We start from the raw sequence: 13,364 nt of genomic DNA on the forward strand, positions 1-13,364 counted from the left end.
GTCCTGGCCACTGTGAATAATGCTGCTATGAACATTGGTGTGCAAATATCTTTTTGGATATGGGTTTTCAAGTCTTTGGGGTAAATACCTAGTTAGAGGGATTGCTGGATCATACGGTAGATCAATTCTTAGTTTTTTGAGGAACCTCCATACTGTTTTCCATAGTGGCTGTACCAATTTATAGTCCCACCAGCAGTGTATGAGGGTTCTTTTTTGGAGACTTAATTTTAAAATGTCTTGCTAATCACATTGGCTTTATAATATTGTTCGTTACTTTCACAATATGCACTTAGAATGAAGTTTGCTCCTATTAGTAGATATAAATTAATATTTCAGATAATCTTATTGACAGTTTCACATGTTAGGGGCTGATATTGTGTCAAATATTAGGTCAACATTATTTACCTTATGATGTTGCTGGCAAAGACCTCACATTTAAGATTCTGGAAGCTTCGCAATGTCCCCCTGTTTATTTCTCTTATTCTCTATTTGTTTCTCTGTAAAGGATAAAAGCCAAACTCTTACAAACAAAATAGAACCTGCATTTGTCTTTGGGAATAACAATAGAAGAACTGAGGAGATGTCCTCCGTCTGAAATCAGTGGTGTGAGAAGAATCTTAAGTAATGGAGTGAAGATGAGAAGCTTTGGCTCTGCCTTTTAAGAGCCTCCTAGAGGGTTTATTAGTGTTATTAGTTGGAATTTTTCAAAGGACCAACTTTTGTCTTTGTTGATTTTTCTCTACTTATGGCTGTTCATTCATTTCTGTTCTTATTGTTATTATTTACTTCTTCCTTTCTTTGAATTTATTTGTTTTTCTAATTTCTTGAAATAGATATCTAAATGATTCATTGTTTTTCTGTTATTTTTCTGATTCCTTGAGATGGATTTAGAAATGATTGATTTCTAACCTTTTTTAAAATATAGCTTTAGCTACATATCACCATTTTTTAATTTGTCATCACTTCATCATTACTTAAGTCAAATTTTTTTTCTAATTATCCCTGTGATTTCTTTTTTGACCCATGTTATTTAGATGTGTACTGCTTAATTTTTAAACATTGAGAATTATTGGGTTATCATTTTTATATTAATTTCTAGCTTAATTGAAAAAAAGCTTCACCATATGTCGATTAATTGATGAAGGTTCTATGACAACTTAGTAAGGAAAAAGTCAACAAACATTGCTAGAACAAGAGGGGGAAAATTAGCCTCTTACCTCAACTTTACACTACACACAAAAAATAATTTGAGATAGATGTAAGCTAAAACTATGAAATTAGGAAAAATGTAGAAAAATCTTTTAGACTTTGAGGTAGGCAAAGATTTCATAAAGGATACCCAAAGCAAAGTGTCCTTTTCTTTACATAAAGAAAAAAATGTAAATTGGGGTTTGTGTACATTAAAAACTTCTATTCATCAAAAGACTGTTAGAAATTGAAAAGGCAAATCACAGACTGGGAGAAAATATATGCAATACATATATCTGACAAAGAACTGGTATCAGAATTTTATAAAGAACCTTTTATAAATCAAAAATTTAAAAACCTACACTTTAAAAAAATGAACAACAGATTTGAACAGACATTGCGTAAAAGACTGTATGCAAAATTCTGTCACCATTAGTCACCAGGGAAATGCAGATCAAAACTTCACACTGGAATGGCTCAAACTAGAACTCTGCCTATGCCAAATGCTGACAAGGCTTTGTAAACTGAACTCACAGGTATTAATGATGGGAATATAAAATGATACATCCATTTTGGGGAAATGGTTGTTTCTTATAAAGTTAAATGTTCATCAACCCTATAACCTAGCAGTTTCACTCCTAAGTATTTACCCAAGAGAAATAAAAATATATGTTCATAAAAAGACTTGTAAAAGAATATTTATAGTAACTTTATTCTTAATAGCTCTAAAATGGAAATATCCAAGTTTTCATTCATAGGAGACTATAAAATAAGTTGAGGTATTTTCATACAATGAATTATTTGTTGCTTGAGAATAGAGGAGTAAACTATCAATACACTCAACAATGTAGATGAATCTCAGAGACATTATGGTGAGTGAACAAAGCCAGAAACAAAAGAGTATATACTATACGAGCCCATTTGTATGATGCTCAGAAACAGGCAAAACTAATCTGTGGTAATAGAAGTGAGAACAGTGGTTATCTTTGGCATGTGGGGAACTTTCTGAAGTGATTTGAAATACTCTAGATTTTTATTTTGTTGGTGGTTACATAGTTGGATTTCTTTATCAAAATGTATGAAATTGTACACTTAAGAGCAGTGTATTTTACCTCAATTTAAAAAGATACTATTTTTATGATTTCCTTTGCCTCTATTACTTCAAAATAATAAGTTCAAAAAACTACACTATGATTTCTATTTGTTGAAATTTCTGGAGACTTACTTTATGACCCATATGTGGTTAATTTCTGTAAATGTTTCATGTATACCTTCAAAGAATATGTGGTCGCCATTGTTGGGCGCAGTAGTCTATGTAGATTATTGAGGTTGAGTTTATTAATTGTGTTGTATTCTCACTTATTTATTTTTTTTTTGTATTCTCAATTTTGGCTGGTGGACTTGTTCTGTAAGTTACTGAGAAATACATGTTAAATATTTTACAATCTTTATAATTTTGAACATATTAATCATAGTTATTTTAAAGACCATGTCCTGTGACTCTTGTTGGGTCACCTCTAGGTCTGTTTTTATTGTCTCTGTCTTTCTTGAACCTATGCCCTAGTATACCTAGAATTGTTGATTAAATGGAAGATATCTTGCATAAAGAATCATAGGAACTGAGATGATGGTATTTTTCTCCAGAGGCTACTTTTGCTTCTGATAGGCAGTAAGAGTAGGGCAGACTTCCTTAATCTGATGAGGGACTGAATTGATTTAAGGCTCAGTTCTGGTATTTTTTTAGGATGTATCCCTTCAGGAGACCGAACTAAAAGCAGGGGCCATTTGCCTGGGCTTTTCTTTTTCTTTTTTTTTCCTGGTGGATCCTGAACTCTAATTTGTGTTCCTCTAGCAATTTTAAACTGTCAAAAGCTCTGTTTAATTCTCCGGCCTCTTAGTGCTGCTTTCAGCTTGGTTTACATTGTTTATCAGTTAGCAAATGCATCCAGCGAGCTTCTCCGCACTTCCCTTCTCTTCACAATCTCCTTAATCTGCCAAAAGATCTGCTCACTTTCTGTGCCTCTAAGCTACTGCTTTCTGTTTGGCTTCTCAGCAGTTCTGCCTTGTGGCTCTTAAAACATCACTAGATGTCTTGAGAAGAAAAGTGATACCATGACTTGCCTCAATATTATTTCTCTTCTCCCTAAGATCTTGGCCTTTCGTGTCCTGGCTGCCTTGGTAGCACTTCAGTGTCTTTAAACAAGTTTTAAAAATAATTTTTGTCCAGTTTTTCTGTTTGTGTTCAATGGGAAGCTGGTCTGATAAATGTTAGTCCCTCATAGCCAGAACTGGGACTCCTCTCAAAGCCCACACAGTGTCATCCTGAGATTAGAAGTGATTTCTTCCTGTTACGTTGTCCCAGAAATTCATCTTCTTTTTCTGGGATTTGCAAAGGGCATATCTGAATCTGGGGTTGTTGCCTAGACATTTCAATCTTAAGTCCAGTTAAAATCTGCAGTCAGGAGGAAAAAAATGGTATAGATGATAGAGGCTCTGTTCATCCCTCTGGCGACCAAATCAAAGTTGTGATGGAAACAAGGAGAAAACAGCAAGAAAATATCACCTGGGATCTAGATGAACAAGACATACAACTAAGGAGAAGTCCAGGAAATCACCCTGCAATGGCAGAAGATAGGACAGGGCGAGGACGTGGGGCTGCCCGTCCCGAGCAGCCGAGTGAGACAGAGGCTGCGGCAGCGGTAGCAGCAGACTCCTCTTAAAGGGGCCGCGTTCATGAGTGGATTTTTGGTGATGGACCTGCTTGTTCTGAGCATCAGTGTGGATTTGGCTGTGCGCAGGGTGCATCAGGGACTTACAGGAAGACATTGTCGGAGTGAGGGCTGAGGAGAGACTTGCTCTGTACAGGAGTGCCAGCGGTATCCATTGTTCCTCTTCTGAGCCCTTCCCCCTCCCAGTGCAAGAACGCAGCACCGCCATAGCTGAGACCTCATCAAACTCAATAACAGAGGTTGCTCTGCCCAGAGGATTCCCTGAAACCCCGCCTCCCCCAACTCGCGGCCCCATATAAGCCACATCCAGGTGTGTCCTCAGTGAGTCAGGTGCTCCTTGCTGAGCAGCGCCTAGACTCACACTGGAGGCAGCTGGCCTCGGTTTCTGGTGTGGCCTTTTGAGGCAGCTATAAAGACAGTATCTGTGGATTGCTTGCTGAATCTTAACAGGTGGTCCCGGAGGGGTGGAGGCTTGGGCTAAGCTTGGCCCGCAGCTGAACCCCTCACAGGACTGTGCCACTGGATACCTACTACACAAATCCACAGTAATAAAACCAGGAGACTTAGGAGCTTTGCTTAGTACATAGAAACAGACATGGAAAGGCAGCCAAAATGGGAAGACAGGCAGAAACCATCTGAGAGAACAGAACAGAGATCCAGATATAATGGAGTCAAGTAATCTAACAGATGCAGAGTTCAAAACACTGGTTATAAAGATGTTCAATGAACTTTTGGGAAGGTAGATGGTTCAGTGAGAACTTCAGCAAAGAGATAAAAACATAAAAATGGAAATGGAAATTATAAAAGGGAACCAGCCTGAAATGAAGAACATATTATCTGAGATGAGAAGTATATTAAATGAATAAACAAAGGAATAAACAAAGTGAATAAAGAAGAGGATCAAATGACCTATATAGAGGACAGGAAAGCCAAGGACACTCAATCAGAATGGCAAGAAAAAAGAAGCCAGGACTATAAAAATAATTTAAGGAGTCTATGGGACATTATTGAATGTCAAAATAACCATCTTATCGGTGTACCTGAAGGAAAACAAGATATCGAACAGCTGTTTGAAGAAATAATGATGGAAAACTTCCCTCACCTGGTGAAGGAAGTAGATATGCAACCCCAGGAAGCTCAGAGAATCCCAAAAACCAGGAACCCAAAGAGGCCCACACCAAGACACATCATAATTAAAATGCCAAAGGTTAAATACAAAGAATCTTAAAAGCAGCAAGAGAAAAACAGATAGTTACCTACAAGGGAGCACCCATAAGACCGGCAGCTGATTTCTCAAAAGAAACTATGCAGGACCGAAGAACTTGGCACAAAATATTTGATGTGATGGAGACCCAGCATATATCTACAACCAAGAATGCTTTATCCAGCAAAGCTATCAGAGTTGAAGGACAGATAAAGAGCTTCTCAGACAAAAATATGCTAAAGGAATTTATCAACGCCAAGCCAGTTTTACAGGAAATGTTGGAAGAACTACTTTAAGAAGAAAAACATGTATCAAGAACAGGAGTAAAGAATGGTAACAACTACATTCCTATCAACAAGTACCTCAAATGGAAAAGAATTAAGTGGTCCAACTAAAAGATAGAGTGGATGAATGGATAAGAAAACAAGACCCCTACATGCTGCCTATAAGAGACTCACTTCAGATTAAAGGACACACACAGGCTAAAGGGAAGGGAATGGAAAAAGATATTGCTTTGATGGACTTAGAAGGTATTTAAATCAGAGAAAGATAAATACTGTATGATTTCACTTATGTGGAATCTAAAGAATAAAAAGAACAAACTAATTGAAAAAAGACTAACAAATAGAGTGGACAGTTTGGTGACAGACAGAGGGGTGGGTGTTGGGGGACTGGGAGAATGGGGTGAAGGGTTGAAGAAGTACAAATTAATAGATGATGGACGGTCACAGGGATGGGGAGCACGGCATAGGGAATGCAGTTAGCATTAATATGTTGGCTAGATGAAGGGTTAGGGGAGGGAGGGAGCAATTGCGGGGATCGTTTTATGAACTATGTAGATCTATATAGATGTCTAACCAATGTGCTGTATACTTGAAACTAATTAAAATAAATTAATTAAAATCTGCAGTAATTATGCCATGGTTTTGATTTTGGCATATTTAGAAGGGGTTGTGCATGCCCCTCCACAGTGAGCCCATTAACCCGTTACCTCTGTGATTAATATTTGAATAAAAAGATGCTTTCACTGTCTCGGCTGGGAGGAAGTAATCTAAGATTACTGCCTTCACTTCTGGGTTGAATTTGTGTCTTCTAGCTCCTTGAATTTTAGCTAACCTACCAAGAAGAATAAATGTGAGAATTCTGTATGTAAGAATGATGAGAGCCTCAATATTCCTGGATTTGATTCTTTCAGTCCCTTCAAAAGTGGAAACCGTTTATAATAAATGCTTTTAAGGCCCTAGAATAAAATTAGGCTATGGAATGCAAGTTTAATATTATTAAATCTAATCGGACACATCAGCAAAAACCTTTTGTACTGACTTCTGCCAAGGATTGGAAAAAACATTCATTCTGAAGGCATTCACAGAGAGGACTGGAGATATAAAGCTCTTGATGTTTGTTTTGTTTTTTCAACAGTTCACAACAGCAGTGATTCCCAGGCTTCCTCAACAATGTACCCTATTTCCTGGTGCACTTAACTACTGAAAGTGCATTCTTTTTACAAGAAGAAAATTTTGGTGGAGAGCTACTCAATAAAGAAAGGACGTGTGGCTATTAAGATAGGTAAGTTATTTGTTTAGAGGTTGGTGTCAAAAGTAGCTTATAGAGAAAATACTAGAGTATTTCATTTATTGTGAGTGAGACTTTAAAAATGGATAGTATGCGTTTCACTAAATATCAAGTTAAAAGGTCTTTGTCACTGATGATTTTCTAATTTTAGATTTAATTCCCAGCTCTTCTGCTTACCAGCTCAGTGAATTGGACAAGTCATTTAAATTCTCTGAGCCTCGGTTCTTTGATCTATAAAAGAAAATTTCATATGAAAACACTGTAAATGGGAGAGTGTAATATAAAAAATGTAATTATTACTGTTTATTATGATTTTTTATTGTTGTTGCTGCTGTTATAAAATTCTATGGAATAGTTAGTGGCCTTGTGTCTCATTGCGTTTTTGGACCATACAACTTGGTACTATGAATTTGAGGACTTGGAAAAATTGGGGGGAACTACCTGCCTCCCCTATGAGAACAATATACCATTCTTTAGGCTGCAGATACCTACTACCTACTTTTTGGAAGTTAGGAGAAAGGATGGAAGTTAAAGACAAGATCAAAGCAAAGAAAGTAACTACCTCTTTTAGTGGTTACTGCATGAAAGTAACTACCTCTAGTAGTTGTTACGTATTTGGATACATTATTTTATTTAATCCACACACCAGCCTTATAAGGTGGTTGTTACCCCTACCAAGACATTTCCCCTCAAGAGATGGGAGTCTCCTGAGAGTCACTTAAAAGAAGATAAAAACCACTCTGGTTTATCTTAATTTGGAAAATTTTATTGGATGGTGGGAGTTGAAGTTTTTAACTTTGGATACTGTTTTACAGTGCACATGTATAGCTTCTATAATTATAAAGTGATTAACTGAAAATAAATAATGGATTTATAAACATCCTTTTTGAGCATATATTAATGACCTACGTACTGTTCTAGATGCTTGTTCCTATTTTTGAAAAAAAAGATTAAGATCCCTATCCTCGTGGAACTTATGTTCTAGCACAGAGGGAGACAGGTAACAAATAATGCACATAATAGAGAAATAAGTAAATTACTAGGATATTGGAAGCCAATAATAACATGAGAAAAAGAAAAAGTAGAGCTGAACAAGAGGATTTGGGAGTGCTGGGTGGGGCAGGAGTACGAATTGCAGTGTTAAATGGAGTGGCCAGGGTCGGTCTCTTTGGGGAAGACAGGAAGTCAGGCGTTAGCCCTGGACTTGTTCCAGGCAGAGGAAGCTGCCGATGCAAAGGCCAGTCAGTGTTCTGGAATGCACTGAATGGGAAGGCCAGTATTGGGAGGTGAGTTTAGATAGGCAATTTTGGGTCTGGAGGAAATAGTGTCATTTCCTTGTTTTAGATAGATAAGAAAAGTTACCTTGTTTGCTTCTTGTCTACCTGGTTTATTTTGTGTTTCGTCTGCAATTAGAATACACATGCGTGCACGTGCGTGTGCACACACGCAATAAATGACACCTGCACCACTGTATTAGTGTCCTACATCTGCTGTTACAAAGTGCCACAAACTAGGTGGCTTGAAACAACAGAAATTGATTGTCTCACAGTTCTACAAGCTAGAAGTCCAAAGTCAAGGTAGGGTCATGCTCCCTCAGAGACATGTAGGGAGGACTCCTTCCTTGCCTCTTCCAGCTTCTGGTAGTAGCCATCAATCCTTGGCATTCTTTGGCTTGCAGCTGCATCATTCCAATCTCTGCTTATGTTGCCACATGGCATTTTCCCTGTATGTTTGTGCTTTCACATGGCAGCTTTCCTTTTATTAGACACCAACCATATTGGATTAAGGGCCCACCCTATTCTAGTACGACCTCACCTTAACTATTAAGTGTGCAATGACCTTATAAATACTGGGAATTAGGACTTCAGTATATTTTGGGGGGAACACAATTCAACCCATAACAGCCACCTTAAAAATAAACAGTAAAGATATCTATTTCCATCGTACAAGTAGAGACACAGGCCCAGAATGCTTCAGTGACTTTCCCAAGGTCAGTGTGATTTTACCGCGCCACTTATGCAGCACTGTAGCAGTGATACAAAGACAGAGGTGACAAGGAATTGACCCGGCTCAGGACAGGAATTGCACACATGCAACTTTACAGTCCCCATCATACTGCTTAACCCCAACATAGCTCAAAATTGATGCTCTATCTCAGCATTCCTATCAAAAGGAAAAATGGATGCCCCCTCTGTAACCCAATCCCTGTTTTGCATTTTATTCCATGGCATGACAAACATAGGAAACATACTTTTTCCCACTTTTAGGAGTTTTTCCAGGAATATAGTACTGCAGTGTCTGTGGCATGTGAACATTTTGTGACAGGACCACATGTTTTTTTCTCACACAATGTAGGAAAAAAAGTGGCTCTCTGAGTCAGATGGCATATTGCAATTAGATTAGGGGATTTTGAAAGCATTGAATATATTTTGCTTTCTCGTTATATTTAACAATTCCTTTTTATTATAAAGCTTGTCTAGCCATTTATGAGCCTGAAATCAACACTAGAGCTCTATTTTAGGCTTAGTCTTAAGGGATACACCTGAGGAAAGGAAAGACACACCAAAACATAACTGAACACTTTTTATTTTTATAAGTCACTACGAGGTGTGACATCCCTGAGTAAGGCTGAATGTGGATGAAGCCACCAGGGGCGTTAGTCCCAGGGGAATGTATGAATCTCGGTCAAGGAAAGCAAATGCTCAAAGCGAGTGTTAAGTGTGGGAGATGAGACAAAACTATGGTTGGAAAAAATGTTGTAAGGTCAAAACTGGAAGGATCAGATCTATATAAAAAAAAGTAGTGCGTGAGACAAATTGAATGGTTCTACAAATTGGGCAAGGGTTTGGGAAGCCTGTTTGTCCGCGGCCCTGACTGTAGTGTCAGAGTCAGAGGGGAGAGGTATTGGGTAAGGCTGGGCAGTCCCCTACTAGCTTTTCCTAAATATGGTTGTCACACTCTTTTTTATTTTATTTTATTTTATTTTTTTGTCGTTACTTCGTCTTGTAGTTTCTTTTCAAGGTCCATTCTTTTCATCTCTGTTCTCAACATGTTGTTATTCCCGCCAAGTTCTTGGGCTTCTCTTTCCATTTAATAGCTAACTGCTTTGGATCTATATGTCAAAGCAGATGTTCTTCTTAGAATCCAAAGGAAGGGGGAAAAAAGCTGCCTCTCGTCCGAAGATGCTTCTACTCTTTGTTAAAATTGATTTTTTTGATCCCAAAAGTGTGTGGAAAGAGTAAGGTCTTTATATTTTTTTACCGAATTAAAATGACCCTCAGTCACCACCGCAGAAGGCCACTCCTCAGAATACAGCTAGGTCCCACAGGTCTGCCAGGGGCTTAGAGTCTGTAAACACAGGTGTACCCCATCGACTTTTGATTCTCTAGCTGGCTCTTTGCAACTGCAGACAAACGGTGGCTGCTGCTGATTGTGAAGGGCTAAGCAAGTCAGGGGTCACTGGTTTGAATAACTTTCCTGCTACAGACATTCTGGGAAAATACTAGGCTTTTCACAAGAAAGGCCAAAGGGTGGCAAATCTTAGAACTTGAGACTTATTTAATCCCTCTTATCACTGTGGAATAGGAATAAAATCTTCCTTATTTCCTGATAGTGGTAGATTGTTGAGCAGTGAGAAATAACGAGACCTTCAGGTAGAAAACATTTCATTATGAAAATGTTTTCATTTTGAAATTCGCGTAACACGAAATTAACCATTTTAAAATTGCACAGTTCCGTAGCATTCAGCGCATTCGCAGTGCTGTGCAGCCATCACCTCTATCTCATCACATTCCGTTGCCGCAATACAACACACCGTACACTCCAAAGGGAATTATTCCCCTTTTCTCCTTTCCCTCAGCCCCTGGAAACCACCAATCTGCTTTCTATCTATATGGATTTACCTGTTCTAGCTATTTCATATAAATGGAATCGAACACTCCATGACTCTCTGTGTTTGGTAAGACGTTTATTTTTAATTACAAGTCATTTATGTTTTCAGTCTTCTCTTATTGTTATGCTAGGAGAGCTTGGGTGCTATGGGTGCGTTAATATCTCTCTAATGAGAACCCCCAAGAAGAAGACCTCTTGAGGAATACCAGCTTCACTTTCGTTGCTGGTGGGTTTCTCTTCATGAGACAAATAGCAGCTTAGAATTGAGTTACTTAATTTGTAAGGATATGAGGAATTTGACTTTACCTTATTTCACTTCTGTCCTGAGGCTCAAGCCCCTCCTCCACCTTCTCCCCCCACCTCCAATTTATGTCATTGTCTAGTGGTCTGAACACCAATTTATCCCATCATCCAAATGAACCTGTAATTGATATTTTGGCATCAAGATAGCTAGAGATTATATTGCTAGCCCAAGCAACAAAGCATAGGCTCTCCCCCTTCCCCTCGGGAGTTAAATGATACCAGCTGTTGAAGATGAAAATTTGAGAAATACTTTATACTCTCATCTCTTGGGGAGGCTCGTCCTCCTCCCTCCTCCCTTTTCTCCCCGGTGAAATAGAGGCTGCTCAGGGAGGGCCCTGGATGCAGACAGCAGAGGCTGGAAATGAGATTCCTCTCTCCATCTGCCAGAGGTAACCCAAGATGAGTTGCACAGATGAAGCTGGCGGAGAAATGAGGGACTGGATGGCAAACAAGGTTCTGAAGGGACCAAAATTTTAGTTACATCCTTTTGCAGGAGCAAAAGAGCCTGCTGATCTAATAATGTAAAACCCAAGAATCAAATCGGCGTGGCACTAGTGCCAGTGCAACCTCCGTACGACACCCAGGAGTATTAGCATGTGCCGTGGGATGACAGTTAAATACAGGACCAATTATGACTTGTCTCCTTCAAATTGGTGATTATCATGTACTGTATTATGTGCTAGATGTGACTTCATCGACTGTGCTCCTATCTATCTCTTCCAGAAGCCTGAAAATAGCACCTTTAGTGTAACTACTGTGTTTGACAACATGCAGCAGAGTGAAAGATATGGGGTGGGACAATTCCGCTGATTCCTCTCCCCTCGCTCCCTCCTTTCTTCCTTCCTTCTCTCATCTCTCCTTTAACATGTGTAGAACTTGTTTTTATGTCAGACACTGTGCTAAGGGTTAAGGATGTGAAATAAGACCCTGCCATCCAGGAGTTCATTGTCACTCCCTCCTTCCTGTTCTCTCTCCATTGTGTTATGTTCTCCTGCTATTACGGAGAACTGTGGTTGTGTACTTGTCTGTCTCCCATAGTAGGAAGCAGCTTCTAAAGGTGAGAGTCCCTCCGGCCTTTTGAGTCCTTGGATCTAGCATTGCCTTAGCAGAACTTTATTGAATTGAATTCAGATATGTAAACAGATAACCGGATAAAATGTGATTAGCGATATTTGAGAGAGTTTTGCACAGAGTGCTGGGAAGCACAGAGGGCAGAGTAAACAACTCCAAAAGGAGCCAGAGGCCCTCCAGGAGGTGTCATTTGAGCAGTCTTGAAAGATGAGAAGGTATTTGCCAGACAAACAAGGGGGGCACACAATCTCCAGAGGTCACACCTATGTGAATGTTTCTTGGGAGGGGACCTTTGATCCTCTAAATCCTTTCTTTAATAAAACTTTCTTTAATAAAACTGCCTGATCGATCGGTCAGTAGCTTTGTGTCAAGCACAGGGACAATATAGGCAATCCCGCATCCCTTCCAGAAAGTTATAGCCTTTTTTCTTCTAAAGCTAGAACTAACCACCCTCCCCCCCAAAATTCTCTTGAATCCTTTACCCCTAAAATGCCACCTATTTTAATCTTCATTTTCCTATTGAAAAGAAATTTTTGAAAAATTCCTTTTCTAAATTGACTCAAGTGCACCACGATTAAAGGGGAAAAAAAGTTAATTCTGTATGTTCAGGAGTCCCACAGAGATATGAAAGGCTCACATATAGTCAGGCAGTGGAGGCTCATGTGCCATTCTGAGCTTAGGAGAAGGGTGGTAGGGGTCTGGGACTTCAAAGGGGGAGGAAAACACTTCACAGGAAGATGAGAAGAGCAAATATTTAATAAACAAATGTGGGTCATTCCATACAAATCAGCCTTTTTGATATAAAGTGTTTTCTCTGGTAATAGCTGTCTCGCCTCTGGGTACAGATTGGGGAGAGGTAAAAAGCTCCTCTTGAGTCTGTTGAGCCTTTATTGTCTTCAGCTCGAAATAATCCACATGCCAGAGTGGCACATTCTGGGGCAACCTGCCTAAACCCCATCAACTTCCATGATTCTTTCACCATTTCAACAATCATACCCTGAATGCCTCCGACAGAAAAGGCACTGCTCTGGAGTCTAGGCTTACAGAGAACAAACAGTGAGATAGTTTCTGCTCCCAAGGAGACTAAAATTGACACCAAACAGGAAGCTAACGTCAGGGTGGAAACGGTCCTCCTCCACTGTTTACTTTTAAAGCAAAGTCTCTTGGTCACATCCATGCACACAGAAGTGGCATTGAAACTTTTTGAAATAGATGACTCTGTTTCTGAAATGAAATTCAGAGGTCCAATGAAGAAACCTATGCTTACTACTGGAAGATTTACCAGGAAAAGGAAAAAATTTTCAGACTAAACTATTAGACACATATTTTAAGAAACCTTAAGATATCCATTCCATGTGGAAAAATACCTCCAAAAGGAGCATTTGAGTCAGAACTTAAATTTCATA

The 13,364-nt window shown here is 39.1% G+C and overlaps 1 long non-coding RNA gene across 2 annotated transcripts in view; it reads left to right on the forward strand.

The window, feature by feature from the left end:
• Positions 1-13,364, forward strand: part of LOC112471518 — a 192,498-nt gene that overhangs the window by 108,322 nt on the left and 70,812 nt on the right. For both annotated transcript variants that reach the window (XR_003043337.1, XR_003043336.1), the window contains exon 2: positions 6,541-6,687. This is a non-coding gene — a long non-coding RNA (uncharacterized LOC112471518). The remainder of the gene's footprint in view (positions 1-6,540; positions 6,688-13,364) is intronic.

The sequence above is a fragment of the Pteropus alecto genome, unplaced genomic scaffold (assembly GCF_000325575.1).
Source record: "Pteropus alecto unplaced genomic scaffold, ASM32557v1 scaffold57, whole genome shotgun sequence".
Classification (NCBI taxonomy): domain Eukaryota; kingdom Metazoa; phylum Chordata; class Mammalia; order Chiroptera; family Pteropodidae; genus Pteropus; species Pteropus alecto.